Source organism: Rhipicephalus sanguineus, chromosome 9, assembly GCF_013339695.2.
Source record: "Rhipicephalus sanguineus isolate Rsan-2018 chromosome 9, BIME_Rsan_1.4, whole genome shotgun sequence".
Lineage (NCBI taxonomy): Eukaryota > Metazoa > Arthropoda > Arachnida > Ixodida > Ixodidae > Rhipicephalus > Rhipicephalus sanguineus.
The window spans coordinates 128,790,263-128,802,615 of record NC_051184.2 but is presented as its reverse complement, the minus strand read 5'-3'; positions in this window follow the sequence as shown (position 1 = coordinate 128,802,615).

Here is a 12,353-nt window from a genome sequence, read left to right as displayed (position 1 = left end):
CGCACATAATTCCCTCGCTGCTGCTGTTGATCTTGCGGTCACTAAGGGAAGGTCAAAGCTCCTGAATGCCCGTTTTGCATTGGTTGCTCCATGGAGTTTTGGATGTCTCCCCTCACCCTTATTGCGAAGTCCAGTAGGATGAAGCTGCTGTGGTGCTGAGTTTATAGAGTATTTTTTCCTGTAAACTTTGGCGCTTCCTTCTGAATTCGCTTCCATCCTATGTTAGCACTCATTACGATCTGGGGGCCACAATGTCCAAAAGCTTAGATTTCTTGCCCCATTTGTATCCAGACCAAAGACGAACGGTGTCTCTGTGATGGTGCGGCGGGAGCTGCTGTCGTGTGTTGATATTTTGCTTGTGTTCACCACGGGAGCTGCCGTGGTGAACCCAAGCAAATGTCTGGGAGTGGTGTTCTGCTGTTGCGATTCATTAGATACTGGGATGGTGAGACACCGTCTTCCAGTGGAGCTGCACGGTAGTTAAGGAGGCCAAGCCAAACGTATTCCTTTGACCCTGCCTTCTTGAGGAACCTATTGATGATTTGTACCCCCTTTTCCGCGAGTCCATTACATTTCGGATAATACGGGCTAGAGATGATGTGCTCAAAGTCAAACATCACTGTAAAGTTTTTAAGCTCCTTGGCTGTAGACTGGGGACCGCCATCTGTACAGAGCTCATGCGGAATGCCATAACGTGCAAATACCCGCGATAGTTTATTAGATGAGAAACATCTTATGGCGGAGTTCAATCCGGTGGTGGTGGTGTGCGGCGTGACGACCCTTACTGCGCGTGCGCAAACCCTCCCACAACCTCCTCTCCACTCCCCCTCCCCTTTCCTCCGCTCCATTTCCCCCTCTCCCCTTACCTCTCACATCTCTCTCTCGACTTTCCCTCTTCACTTTCCCCCTCCCCGTCCCCCTCTCCACTTTCCCTCTGCTTATGCCCTCTTTCGTCTCCACTTTCCTCTCTCCCATTTCTATTCCCATTTCCCCCTCTCATCTCCCCCTCTGAAGCGCGGGCTTGACATGTTGAAGCGGTGCTTCGCATCGCCTCATGGTCCCCTTAAGCGGGAGATGGTGTGATTTTTTATGACTTCAGTTGTCGTGGTCCCATGCAACTCCTCAACCTCCGGGTAGTGAGTATGCATCGTACACGACTAGGTAATGTTTGCCAGCTTGTTCGCACAAGTCCGCTCCGACCGTGTACCAGGGCTGATTTAGTGTGTCTCGTAACACCAGGGGCTCAGCAGGTTGTTTGTTTGCATGTATTTTGCAGGTCTCACACTGTTCAACCGTTTGTATTATGTCAGCTGCCAGCCTCGGCCAGTACTTGAGAGTGCGTGCTCGTGATATACACTTCGCCATGCCCAGATGCCCCCGTTGCAACCGACAGAGCATTTCTTTTCTAAGCTCGGAAGGAATTACAACTTTGGGGCCTTGCATCAGCACACCTTCCACCACATACAATTCGTTAGTGTGTTTTTTCCACACCCCCTTGAAAGGCTCTATCGCCTGCGGATTTTTGATAACCTGCTTCAGTTCTGCGTCTCTAGCCATGGCAACTTTCAGCCTTTGATTTGTTCTCCTGCTGACTCGTTCTTCCAAAATACTAGTGGCGTGTATTTCCAAGACCTTCGAGCAGTTTTCTGACACGCATTGTCCTTGAATCATTGACAGGGTGTCAGCAACAATCAGTTTCTTTCTTGGAACAAAGTGAAGCCGGTAGTCATATTTCAGTAGTCTCAGGAACAACCTTTGAAGACGGGGCGGTGTGTCTCTGAGTCCTTTCTTTGAGATAGATAATAATGAACTGTGATCAGTCTCTACTCTAATTCTTCGGCCAAGAACAAACTCATTAAACTTCTCAGAGCCGAACAGTATTCCAAGGGCTTCCGTTTCAATCTGTGCGTTTCGGCGCTCAGGTTTGGTCAAAACTCTTGACGCATAGCCGACCGGTTGCCACTCGGTACCATGCTGCTGAAGAAGTGCTGCTTCCAATGCATAGTCGGATACGTCAGTAGACAACTTAGTAGGCAAGGATGGATCGAAAATTGCAAACACCGGAGCTCGCGTCAGCCTTTTTTATATGCGCCCACTCGATGTCGTGCGCTCTTGTCCATTCAAAGAAAAAGCCTTCATGCCATAGACCTCGAAGTGACTCTGTCTGACTTGCTTAGTTCGGCAAGTACTTGCTAAAATAGTGACGCCCAGCAATCTTTGGAATTCCTTTTTTTGTAGCTGGTTTCTGGCAATGGGCTGTGCACTCTACTAGTTCTGGGTTTGGATTGATGCCTTCTGCACTTATTATGTCTCCAAGGAAGAATATATGCTTCACTTCGAACTTACATTTTTCCCTCACTTAACTCGCCTTTCTTGTTGCTCTTCCCATGAGGCACCCCAAATGAAACTGTCATCGATGTAGATGCGTACCCCAGGTAGCCCGTCAAAAATCTTGGCCATATCTCTGGAGCCGACGCAATGCCAAAGGGCAGCTTTACGTACCGCTCACGACCAAATGGGCTGCTGAATGTGCAAATGCCCGAGGACCTTTCATCAAGATGTATTTGGTGGAAAGTGCTGTTGGAATCAAGCGAGCTGCAATATTTCGCCCCTGCCAGTTCGCTTTCGATCTCTTCTCTGCGTGCAAGTTGAAAGTGTTCTCTCTTCAAAACCTCATTCACTTTTCTGGTATCCATGCAGACCCGAAGGTAACCGTTCATCTTTCGAGCAATAACAAGTGGGCTTACCCAGTGAGAAGGCTCACGCACCCGGACTATGATCCCCGCTGCCTCCAAACGATCAAGTTCCTCTTTCAACCAAGATCGAATTGCGTGAGGTACACGTCGCGCCAACTCGACGTCTGGGCGGGCGCCATCTTGGAGCGCCATACTGTATTCTCACTTTAGTAGTCCGATGCCCGTAAACAACTTCGGATGCACCCTGCGAATGAACCCGGATAAGTCAAGTCTTCTTGTTGACTGCTCTAATACTGTTCACGAGACCAAACTACTCGCAAGCCAGCCAGCTGAAGCAAGATGGGGGCTTTCTGGGCGGGGCTGCGTTGCTTTCCCAGTTACGAGGATTCTGTGGCGGTGAAGTAGAGCTCGACTGGCTGCTTGAACCGAATCCAGTTCTCCACCACATTATCCCCGAAACGTAACGGCACTGAGGGCGGCAACTCAGTGATATCCTAACGTGATTATCTGGCCACTTCTGACGCCATGTATGAAACGAGACCGACACATACAGTGGCCATGGAAGAACTGATGTTTATTACTTGTGCACCGGAAGTGCTCGAGCACGTTGCCAGACTGGGTGACGCACATAGACGGTCGTAGCGGCAACCGAACAGATAGATAGATAGATAGATAGATAGATAGATAGATAGATAGATAGATAGATAGATAGATAGATAGATAGATAGATAGATAGATAGATAGATAGATAGATACTCTCAAAGCCTTGAGTGGATCTTGAGTTTTGTTTGGATCATTTTGATGACAGGCATAGAAAGACTCCTTTTATGGGCAAACGCTTTTTCTAGTACACCTAAAGTTCCAAACATCCACTGCTTTCATTTTCAATGCAGCCTCTAAGCTTGAGTGAATAAAAGAAGGGGAACTTGAAGGACTAGTTTCTCTTTGTTGGACACGATATTAATGAGTACTAACAGACAATAATGCCAAGGGAAGTATAGCGGATCTTATTTGTTGTAGTTATGCTTTAGATGTCAAGAAAGTGGTCGAAAAGGCAACTTGCCGCCGGCAGGTACGGAACCTACAACCACCAGATTACACGCCCGACGCTCTCCCGATTGAGCTACAGCGGCGGTCATCCCTCCGTCTACTTGATTTGTAAATATGTGCATTTAAACCTGGCAGTGTTAGTCAGCACCGATCGCAGTCACCGCCATGACGCCGAGTGTGGGACACCCTATTTCTCCCTGTTGGCTTCACGTACTACGTTAACCTTTTTTTACCTAATGACAGATGACCAATAATCTCTCGCATACTACCTGAAGCCATCAAGTCAGCCAGCACTAGACCCTTCCTATGAATGAAGGAAAGTGGCATTTTAAGGGCTCGTGTTTTTTGGTTAGACACAATAATAATGAGAACTAACCGACAATAATGCCGCTATAGCTCAAGTGGTAGATCATCGGACGCGTAATTCGAAAATTGCAGGTTTGGTCCCAGCCGGCGGCAAGTTGTATATTTGTCAAATATTTGTCATCACATTTGTATCATTATTGCTATAAACAACATCCCATATACATTCTTTGGTATTATTATCTGTTATCATTGATATTGCGTCCAACCTTGAGGTGGAGCGCCTAAAGAACAGGTAGGTAAATTGGAAAATAAACACACATTTAGGAATCAATGGTGGAGTGTTAGAGCGCGCGTACAGTCTGAGTTATCAGTTTTAGACTATATGCCACGCTGAGATCTGATAGTTGGAAGAATGATTATAACATTCCTCTGCACAGACCAGGTGAATGAATGGGGTTTGCATTTTGGGTTCTACCTTGCAAACCGGATTGCCGCGTAGAATTTGTGCAATTCTTTACATCTAAGCAGATCGCATTAGTACTGCCACACCATAAAACATTAAATGTGAACAAGTTTTTGTTTCTTTTTTTTCAGATTTAAAGCCTATAGTCGGGGAATCGTCACCCCTGGACATTCCAACTGCCTAAATTCCGTTAATATATGCTCTGAAGGATGTACTAAGCGCAGTATATTACGAGCTATTTTTAAAATTTACGGTTTTCTCTATGAGCACACCAGGAATGACCGTGACGATTACGTGGATATCAAGTTGGCAGAAATCCACGGCTGTAAGATGAATTTTGCACTTTGCGAGCCGTGGGAATGTAAGCTTGCCTGAACGAAGCGCTAAAGTCTTGTGCAAAAAAACGGTAGTGCATTGACACTAATAACGGGATCGCGTTAAAGAACTCGCGTTGGAGATATTATGCTGGCGGCGGCGTCATTCGTTGTGAGCGGAAAATCATCGTTGTTCGTGAGCGACAATTCGATCCAGGTACAAGTAATGAATTATTTAAATAGTATTCGATTCGAGTGGGATCGCAGATTTCAAACTGCGACCCCTAGCTCCCTAGCACAATACGTTCAGCCAATCGGCCACCACGCATACATCTTCTATCATACTAACGGCGAGGTATTTATATACACCGTTTACCGTTGGTGGCATGCACACAGCAATGTAGATGCGCTGAGTGGAGCACAAACGAGAAACGTAAGAAGGGACAGGACTAATGGTGCGCAAACTTTGCAAAGTTGCAAAGTTGGTACGCAAAGTTGAAAGTTTGCGCACCACTAGTCCTGTCCCTTGTTACGTTTCTCGTTTGTGCTTCACTCAGCGCATCTACATTGCTGTGCCGTACCAACTAGCCCAAATTGAAGCTTTGCTGAACGGCACGTACATGTCGGAGGCTTTTCAGCGGCTTGACAAAAATCCCATGAGATGGGGCAAAGGGGCCAGAAAGCGCTTTCCGTGTCCTGCCGCGCCGCACATACGGATATAGGAGCCAGCGCGCGCACACACTTCGACTTTTCTCGCAGCACAGTTTAGGGGTTGACCGAGCAGTGAAGCTAGGCTATCGATTGGGAGAGCGATACCAACAAGGTCCGATTAGGCTATCGCGTTCTGCTATTGAAAGGGAAGCTCAATCATCCCCCAGGTTTGTTCACGAGGTATTGCTGCACAAGTTTGTGAAAAAAGGCAGACTCAGTCACACTTTCTTTATGTGCAGTAGGGGCACGTAATGCAAGCATTTTACTATACAGCTTATCCTCGCTTGATATTGCCTTAACTGAAAACCTTGTTTAAGAAAGGTGCTTGTTCATCGCAACCATCATTTCTCATGTCAGGATATTTATTTATTTATTTATCATAGTACCCACAGCGCCCAAGGGCATTACAGTGGGGGGGCGAAGAATATATTTCGATACAGAATACAGATTCCAACACTTCAACATTACAATAAACACAATTCACTGTAAACTTACATAGTAATACATGTGATATACACAATGCAACTCGGGTTCAAAGTACAGTTTTGGCCTTACACAACAGCGCGAGTACACTACTGGAGACCCAGCAGTGAACTTGAAAATGCTTCATGTGAAGTAATTACTGCTACTTCAGGAGACAACTGATTCCACTGGCTTATCGTCCTGGGAAAAAATGACATTTTAAATGCGTCAGTCCGGCAGCTTATTTCTTTTATCTTATTGACATGATCTAGTCGCTTCGAAACGTAATCCGGTTTATGAAAGTATCGCGAGGGGACCAGTCCTGTTTGGTTATGAAATATGTTGTGAAAAAGTTTCAACCTCAGATATTCCCTTCGTTTGTGCAGAAGTTCCCAACCAAGCCTCTCTTTTGCTTTTGAAACACTGAAATTCCTGGTATAATCAGAGCAGACAAACCGAACGGCCATGTTCTGAATTCTTTCTAAATTGGACACGTCACCTGCCTTCCACGGATCCCACACAGCACAAGCGTAATCTAAGATAGATCGGACGTTAGACATGTATAGTTGAGTCTTGGCCTCAAATGGTAACTTTTTTGCATTTCTGCGCAGGAAACCTAGCACACGTCCTGCTTTAGCTGTGACGTGATTAATGTGACGGCTCCAGGAAAGGTCCGGCGTGAAGTATACACCGAGATGCTTGTGTTCGCGAACTGACAGCAGCCTAGTTGACTTTACAACATAAAATGAGTCATGGGGGGTCTTTTTTCTAGTGAAACACATATGCACTGTTTTTTTTTGCATTAATAAACATACGCCACTTTTCACACCATTCTAAGACCCTATCGAGGTCGTTTTGAAGAGTAGTGCAATCATGGGAGCTGTGTATAATTCTGTACAAAACACAGTCATCGGCAAATAATTTGATATGTGATGAAATACCGGAACAAATGTCATTTATGTAGATGAGGAACAATAGCGGACCCAAGACTGACCCTTGGGGCACGCCAGAGGACACAGGATAGAGTATACCCCTGTGAATTCAGTGCAAGTGTACGTGGCAGGTCAAAATAGATTATACTAAACAAAATATTGCGATGTGTGCGCACAATTAAAAAGGAAGAATACTTTTTGAGATCAGCTTAGGACAATGCATATCATTGTCAGCCTATTTGCCATCTTTACATCACCTAATGTGGTATTCATCCATTAGGTGAGGTCTAAATTTAACACATTTTTGCAGGCTAGTCTAGCTTTATGCTAGTGTCACTTTTACTGCTAAACAAATGGGATTGCACCATTAAAGAATATCAGAAAAACTAACTATGTGTGGAGTCACGATTATGAAAAAGTGCAAATATAAAAGTTGTTCTGGAAGCTATTCCCACTTTATTAGAGCTGAAATGAGAATCAAGAATATATGACATCAATTCAAACTTTACGCAAATAAGTCACAGTTTCGCCGCGAGGGTGAAGCAATCAATGCGATAGAAAGAAATAGGAGTGTCATAAGAAGAAAGGCTCGCTCATTTAGCCAACATGGCTGGTGCAGCGAGTGAAGCTACCTGCTGCCATTGTATAGAGCGTAAACGCTGGGATAAAATCACTAAAGGTACGAAGATATGAGGTATCTCTCGAACCCCCTTGAAGATATAAGCGCATGATCACGGAAAAAGGTCATATTAGTATGGCAGAGGCACGCAGACAAACTCCTGCGAAACACGAGTGTGGCGTCGCCCGCGGACCCTATGGCACTTCGTGCCATCTCGCGGTTGACAAAGAGCGAGCCTCTGCTGGGATAAAGCATATGAGAGATATGTGTACCACCAATGCTGAATGGTGCATATTGTCGCAACGCGGAAATTACAACATACAGGACCACGTTGCGACGAGGAAAGACAAGTCTGTATTCAGATAACAAAAAGAGCAGACCCCTCAACGTCGTCTTCCTCAGGGAGCCCACAGCTGCAGCTCGTGCTGCTCGCTTCTTTGTCCTCTGCCGTCTTGTCGGCTATTGATCGCGACAGCCTCCCTTCCAAGAAAGCATCGTCGCGATGCTTCATCGTCACGGCAGCAGGGTTTGTACCCACTGCCCATGAGCTCGCAGCCCATGAGTTCATTAGGACAAATAGGGCTTCATCCGAACCACGTGAACAACTTCTGGTGCATGCCTTTGACGCCTTGAGCAATGTGGACTGTCGGGAACAACCTCATAATTAACATCAGTGAGACGTCGGAGGACTTTTTACGGTCCAAAGTACCGCCGTAATAGCTTCTCTGAGAGGCCCCGACGGCGAACTGGGGCCCAGACCCAAACTCTCTCTCCCGGCTCGTAGTAGACTGCTCGGTGACGTAGATTATAGCGCCTTGTGTCATAGTCCTGCTGGCGACGAATACGCGTGCGCGCAAGTTGTCGGGCTTCTTCAGCAAGCTGAGTTATGTAGTCTGCATATGTTTCTATGCCATCGTTTTCATGCGGCAGCATAGCGTCGAGCATGGTTGTGACTTCACGGCCATGGAGAAGACGGAACGGTGTCATGCGTGTTGTCTCTTGCTGGGCCGTATTATATGCGAAAGTGACATAAGGCAAGATCTCATCCCAGTTCTTATGCTCCACATCAACGCACATGCAGAGCATATCGGCAAGTGTCTTGTGCAGCCGCTCCATCAGACCATTCGTTTGTGGATGGTATGCTGTTGTACGCCGGTGAGGTGTGCCGCTAAGCTTCGACACTGTGTGTAACAGCTAGGCTGTGAATGCTGTTCCCCTGTCAATTATTACTACAGATAGCGCGCCATGCCTCAGCACTACATGTTCTATAAAAAAACAGGCTACTTCACTTGCCGTGCCCCTCTCCAGAGCCTTGGTTTTGGTGCAGCAAATGAGGTAGTCCGTGGCTACAATTATCCATCTGCGCTATGCAGCCGAAGTTGGAAATGGGCCTAGGAGATCCATTCCGACTTGAGCGAATGGAGTTTGTGGTACATCAATCGGATGGAGGAGCCCTGCTGGTTAGACGGCTGGAAGACGGCTGTTGAACGGTTGCTGTTAGTCTTGGCCAGTAGTACTTTTGTCTCACTCGGCATAGCGTTCGTGTGTAACCCAGATGACCGGATTTTGCTTCATCATGGCGCGCTTGTAGTACTTCTCTCCTCATTGGTGTTGGAACGACGAGTAAGTAGGTGTTTCCGTTCGGCGAAAAGTTCACCTTATATAGGACGTCGTTTCTCAAGCGAAATGATGCTACTCATCTTGCGAAGAGCTTTGACAGAGCGGATGTGCGTCCCTCCAAGAAACCAGTAATGGATTGCAGTTTCGGGTCGTCGCGTTGCTGCTGTGCGATTGTAGTCGTGTTGACAACCCCGACAAAGGTCGCGTCGTCGTCATCTTCAGCATTCGCATGTTAAAGTGACGCGCGAGAAAGGCAATCGGCATCCGTATGTCACTTCCCTGATTTGTACACAATAACCATATCGAATTCTTGAAGCTTAAGGCTCCAGCGCGCCAGTCGTCCTGATGGGTCTTTTAAGTTCGTCAACCAACAAAGGGAATGATGGTCACTGACAACTTTAAACGGGCGGCCGTACAAGTATGGGCGAAACTTTATAACAGCCCACACCACCGCAAGACACTCTTTTTCAGTGGTGGAATAATTCTCTTCCGTGCGGGAGAGGGTCCTGCTCGCATAAGCAATTACTCGTTCGGCGCCATCTTGCCACTGCACGAGTACGGCTCCTAAGCCGACATTGCTGGCGGCGGTGTGGACCGCTGTCGGAGCGTCAGTGTCAAAGTCTCCGAGGACTGGCGGCCTTTGGAGGCGTTGCCGCAGCTCGTTGAACGCTTCCTGCTGCTCTTCACCCCACACGAATGTGACGTCTTCTCTGGTGAGACGTGTCAATGCCGAGGCAATGCGTGAAAAGTTCTGAATGAAGCGTCGGTAATAGGCACACAGTCCTAAAAATCGTCTGACTGCCTTTTTGTCAGATGGCGCGGGAAAACTTGTAACGGCAGCTATTTTGTCGGGGTCAGGCCGCACACCTTCACTGCTGACAAGATGCCCCAGAAAGAGAAGCTCTTCGAAGCCAAAGTGACATTTTTCTGGTTTAAGCGTTAGTCCAGCAGATCGTATCGCTTGGAATACCGCGTGTAGTCGCTTCAAATGCTCGTCAAATGTGGCTGAAAATACAATCACATCGTCGAAATATACCAGGCACGTTTGCCACTTGAGGCCTGATAGTACGTTTTCCATGAGCCGCGAAATGTTGCCGGTGCGGAGCACAAGCCGATAGGAAGTACCTTAAATTCATAAAGGCCATCGGGTGTCACGAATGCCGTTTTTTCTCTGTCTCTTTCGTCGACTTCTATCTGCCAATATCCGCTCCTTAAATCCATCGACGAGAAATAACGTGCATGCCGTAGTCGATCGAGGGAATCGTCCATACGAGGTAGCGTGTAAACGTCTTTTTTCGTAACCTGATTGAGCTTGCGGTAGTCCACGCAGGAATGTAAGGTTCCGTCTTTTTTCTTCACCAATACTACCGGCGATGCCCAAGGGCTCTTCGACGGCTGAATAACGTCATCCTGAAGCATCTTGCGCACCTGACTTTCTATGGCTTCACGTTCCCACGGAGCTATTCGGTACGGGTTTTGCCGTATGGGTCTGGCCGTTTCATCCGTAATGATGCGATGTTCCGTCGAAGGCGTTTGACGAACTCTGGACGTCGAAGAGAAACAATCCTGAAACTTATTATTAAGGTCCAGGAGGCTTTGCTTCTGCGTAGGCAGCAAACTTGGGCCGACATCGACGGATAGAGGTACGGGCAGCAGGCCGGTGTGATCGTCTTGCTCCACAGTCAAGCAGCCTGAGACCTCAGTGAGCTCCCCCACGTACGCGACTGCCATGCCTCTCGCAAGATGTCGCTCAGGGCTTAAGTTTGTTACTAGAAATTGCGTGTGTCCGCAATTTAGCTTACGACGCCTCTTGCAACGGATAAGCCATGACAGAATAGCAATGTTGAAATTTGTTCGGCGATGTTGTCGGACTTGCCTAGTAGGTCGCATGTTACAGCCACGAGAGCGCTTGACCGCGGAGGGATGGTCACGTCATCGTCGAAGACGCGCAGATGTTTACGTGGCTGATCTGCACAGTGCATATCCGAAACTTGATCTGGGGCCATCCAAAATGTAACCAACCTGTCCGGAATGTCTATAACGGCGCCGTATTCAGACAGGAAATCCATTCCCAAGATCAGGTCTTTGCAGCACTCCGACAAAATGACGAACGTAGCAACGAAAGCCGAATTACCGATGTTAATTCTGGTGGTACATTTGCCAGTCGGCGCCATCAGTTGACCACCCGCGGTTTTGATGTTGGGCCCCGTCCATGAAGTTTTAATTTTTTGAGGCAGTCGGCGAGCTTCCGGCTTATAATAGAGAAATCCGCACCAGTATCCTCCAGCGCTGTCACTGGGCGTCCGTCTATGTAAACAGCTAGGTCGGCGCTTACGATTTCCTTGGGAGTCAGCACGTCCGTCGTATCGCCGTATCCTACGGTTGGGGGTGTTAGAGCATCTCGACGGGCGGCAACCTTGCCCCTAAAGGTCGCTGCTGTTAGTTTCCCCGACGAGGGCTGGGGGATCTGCCCCGGACAACGTCGGCGTAATGACGACGGTGCGGCGAAGAGCTCGACGCAGGTGACGGAGAGCGGGGTCGACAATACGGACCAAATGGCTCGGCTTGCGGGCGCATGTCGCTGTCGCGGCGGTTGTCAAAACGAGCACGTGGAAAGGTCGGCGCAAAAGTTAGATATCGCTGTTCAGGGTAAGGGCAAATGCGGTAAACATGGCCGGCTTCTCCGCAGTGGAAAGAAAGTGGACGGCCGTCGACGGTGCGCCACAAATCGGTCTTACGAACAAATGGTCGACTGGTGGCCATCCTTTGCGACCAGGTTGCAGACGTTGGCGGAGCGTAGAACGGCGATGTTTCCGGATGCACATTAAGCGATGGAGTCGGCGGCGGTGGCGGTGGAATGTACGCTGGAATCACCGACTCACGCGGCGGTGGAAGGTACGCTGGGACCACCGGCTCGTTGAAAGTATGAGCCAGAGGAGAAGAATTGTGCGGCACTGGCGTTGGACGACGGACGGCCGACGCATAGTTGACAGATCGCTGGTCTGGTTGCGATTCGGGCAAGAAAATGCTTGCCTGATTTCCTGTCGTACGACTTCTGCAACGGCAGCCATTGCAGGTTTTTTCGGAGTCACAAGAAGGTTGCGAAACAACCTCGCGAATGAGCACACGTACAGAACACCCCTGCCGGCCGTCAGAGCAGAGACGCTGATCGAGGCGTTG